General features: G+C 51.7%; 1 long non-coding RNA gene across 1 annotated transcript; it reads left to right on the top strand.

Annotated features, from left to right (window-relative positions):
* Nucleotides 1–1342: 1342 nt before the first annotated feature.
* LOC125555876 lies at nucleotides 1343–3286 on the top strand. Its single transcript, XR_007304932.1, has 3 exons — nucleotides 1343–2026; nucleotides 2107–2346; nucleotides 3141–3286. It is a non-coding gene; the product is annotated as an uncharacterized LOC125555876 (long non-coding RNA).
* Nucleotides 3287–3989: the final 703 nt, after the last annotated feature.

Raw genomic sequence — 3989 nt, forward strand, 5'->3', positions numbered from 1 at the left:
GCGAGGTGGCGTATGCTAGGAGTGACCTGAGCATAGCCCCCGTTCCCAGCCCCCTCGCGCAACTCTCCCAAGGGGAAAGTGGCACGACGAGGCTGAACACCGAGCCTGGTGGCTCGCTGAAGTTACTGCAGCCATGAGGCCACCCTTAGTTGTTTATCACCAGCGCGGAGCATGGCGCTAACAATCTTGCACGAGCATAGCCGGTCATCGACCATGTCGACTACCAGCGCGGAGCATGGTGCTTCCACTGGTACGTGGGTGGGGGCTCCCTCTGAGGGGAGACCCCAAGGCATGTACAACCCCGCCCTGACATGTGGCTTGCCCGGCAGGGCTAGAGGAGGTGTGTATGGGCACCCGTGAGCCAACGCGGGACTCACGAGGCCCTACCTCAAGGCGGGTTATGCCTGAATCTGATTCGGAACACTTGGGATAGTCCTGCGAGATGGTTAGGTAACCTGTGCTGGGTGAATCTCCTGAGGTTATCGCATGAGAAGGCCAAACACCAACGACCCCATGAGGTGATGTGAACGAGGCCAGCCCACCAAACAGAGCTCAGCCATTGGGTTTGTCGACGCTGCAGGGACTGATCCGAGCACATACGCCGTGCCCAGTCATCTCGTGCAAAAGTGCTGAAGAAAGACAACCGGCGCGTGGCTCCCGCGGTGATGAGGCATCGGGTCGTGCACCCTTACTCATCCGTCCACGATTAGCTCATGCGAGAACAAGGCACCAAGGACCATGGGAGGTGACGTGCACGAGAGCTGGCCCGCGAGCCAGAGCTCAGCCACTTGGGTTTAGCAACGCTGCAGGGACGGACCCGATGTAACGACACGAGACCGATGCTTAAGACACCTTCCATGTTTTTCGTTGTCTCCGTGTGATTTATTTGTTTGTCGCATTCATCATCACATCATTCACATTGCATCGGCACTCTGTTGCCATCATTTTTCAAAAACATGCATTCGCTCGTCGTTGCCGTTTCTCCCTTTGCCTTCATCACCTTCCCTCGGACCGCTTTGGCTTCGTTGACCGTTCTAGACCCATCAGGTTTTTGCTTCCCTCTTGACCATGACCGCCTAACCCCCTTTGCGTGCGTGTCCGAAACTTCCCCGAACTCGATCCAAGCGGTCCTGACCGTTGGATTCAGATCATCCCCAAACATCTCTAAAATATCTTCGTTCTATTTATTGGACTTCCTACCCTATTTATTCTCGACCGTCCGATTATGATCGGAGAGACGAGATAGCCCCTAACCTAACCCACCCGCTATATATATTAGTCTAACTCGAGATCAAATTCCTATTTTATAAGGATCCTCCTAGCCGCCGCCACCCCTGTCCATTCCCTACCTTTCTTCCTCGGTATCCCCTCATTCCTCCCCGATCCAATCCACCAGCCACTGCTCTCCATCGCATCACAACATCGACCAACCACCGCACAGCCAGCCACCTCCCTGACCCAGCGCTCGATCCAGATGGGATTGAGGCAACCACCGGTGTCCTCCTCGACGCCTCCCCTCGCGTTGTGCCGCCAGCTTCCTCTCCGTCCAGTCCCGTCCCCTGCTCCTACCCTTCGCCATGGCCGCCCTGATCTCCAGCCATGGACAGCCGCTGCCGGAGCTCGTCTTCCCCGCCGTTGGCTAGAGCCCTAGGCCAGTGACCCAAGCCTCTTCCTTCCTTCCCTTTTCCCTCACGCACTCTCTTCCTCCTCCATGACCTCTCTATCTTCCTTGACGCCATGGAAAGGAGCACTCAACCATGGTACAGTCAACTCCGGTCCGTCCAGCGACCTCCGTGCCTCGTCGCCGATCAGATTCGTGCCTCCTCCGTCGTTTCCCACGCCGGACCCCGCTACTGCCTCCCCTGCTTCTGCTGTGCGAGGACGACGACGCATCCAGCAAGCGCCCGCTCATCCCAGCCACGTTGACCGCCTCCCTCCGAACTCACCGGCGTCACCACGGAGCTTCCCCGACCTCTCCTTCACTCTGACCCACGTCTCTGGTGGCCTTGTCGTTGTCGTCACCTAGGTGAGCAGCCTCTCCACCACGAACTTGCCTCTGCCTCCTCCTCTTTGCGTCCTGACCGCCGGCCTTGTTTTCCCCCATAGGAGCTCGTCCGTTTCCCGAGATCTCCACCGACCGCGCCCTTCGACGGGAACCACGTTGTCCGGCTCGTCCCGCCTCCCGCGGGCCTCCCCGTCGCCTGCCGAAGTTCCTACTGCCGCCATCGTCGTTCGAGGCTAGTGCCTCTGCTTCGAACCAGGGTGCTGACGCCTCCAGCGCCTGCGTTGACCGAGCACAGCCTAGCCGACCCAGTTCGCCTCTGCCTCACAGGGCCAAGCCCATGGGTGAGCAGCCCCCTCCAACCCCTCTCCTGTGCTATTTGGCCCAGACAGATTCGGCCCATTCTTGTTTTTTCCCGTTCCAGCGAATTTAGCATTATTCCAGGAATTACAGAATTGCAGAAAACCCCTCGAACATCATGAATATAATAACTAATTAACCATGCATCGGATTAAAATGTTTTACATATGTAAAATGCTTAGAATTTTATGTAGATTAATAATTTGCCACTTTCATCCATGTTAAAAATGTTTAGATTGTTGTTTGCATTTATTTTGCATAATGCCATGCTAAAATGATTTATTTCCTAACTAAACAACCGTAGCTCCGAATTAAATAAACTTCATATGTAAATGGGGTAGAAAAATGCATAGATTAACTTGGTGCACTTATTTTGCATGTTAATCAAAAATAAAATATGGTTTAGGGCAGAACAGTACCAAACTCAAAAAATGCATATGAGGATTTTCCGGAATTGTTGTTTGTTATTTCCGGCCTAATTTAAACTTGCCTAAACAGGTAGTTTACTCATGCTTCACCTCTTGCCATGTTAACCAACATTTAATATTGATGAGTAGCTAAACGAGAATGAACTAAATAATTGTTGTGGTGTTTCGTCAATATGCGACCCGTTGCATATTGAGCTGCACTTAATTTGTTTTATTGTTTGTTGCACCTTGCCATGCCATGAATCATTAAACCGGACAGGCATCATACTCGATTGTGCATCATGTCATGTTTATGTGATGATCATTTACTATGTTGTTTTCTTCTTTCCGGTTGCGTTTCTCCTTGATAGTTCCGGTTACGTTGCGATTGTGAGGATCCGTCCGAGTACGTTGGTTCGTCTACTTCATGGATTCGGTCTTCTTCCTAGCAGGATTTCAGGCAAGATGACTGTCACCTTGGATCCCACTACTATCTTTGCTATGCTAGTTGTCTCGATGCTATAGCTATGTCGCGCCACCTACCACTTGTTTATCAAGCCTCCCAAATTGCCATGAAATAACCTCTAACCTTTTCACCCTTCCTAGCAAACCATTGTTTGGCTATGTTACCTCTTTGCTCAGCCCACTTATAGCGTTGCTAGTTGCAGGTGAAGTTGCAGGTTGTTCCATGTTGGGACATGGATATCTTGGGATATCAAAATATCTCTTATTTAATTAATGCATCTATATACTTGGCAAAGGGTGGAAGGCTCGGCCTTTTGCCTGGTGTTTTGTTCCACTCTTGCCGCATTAGTTTCCGTTATACCGGTGTTATGTTCTTTGATTTTGCGTCCCTAACATGGTGAGGGTTTATGGGCCCCTCTTGACAGTTCGCTTTGTATAAAACTCTTCCAGCAAGGCCCAACCTTGGTTTTACCATTTGCCTAATAACAACTAAAACTTGCATAGGGACTTCCCGGGCCCCGATGACTTAATTAACAACCCGGGCCAGTGCTCCTCATGAGTGTTGGTCCAAAATGGCAGTAGTAGGGGCCACCAACGGGTGTGCCAGGCAGAAACTTAGCCAATCTGACCGTGGCCTGAGACGAGATACGCGCGGCTACTATCAGGGTGTCGGCACGTCGGGAGGTCTTGATAGACTTGTTTTACCATTGTCGAAATGTCTTGTGCATCGGGATTCCGAGTCTGATCGGAGGGTC

This window comes from Triticum urartu, chromosome 5 (assembly GCF_003073215.2).
Source record: "Triticum urartu cultivar G1812 chromosome 5, Tu2.1, whole genome shotgun sequence".
NCBI classification, from domain to species: Eukaryota; Viridiplantae; Streptophyta; class Magnoliopsida; order Poales; family Poaceae; genus Triticum; species Triticum urartu.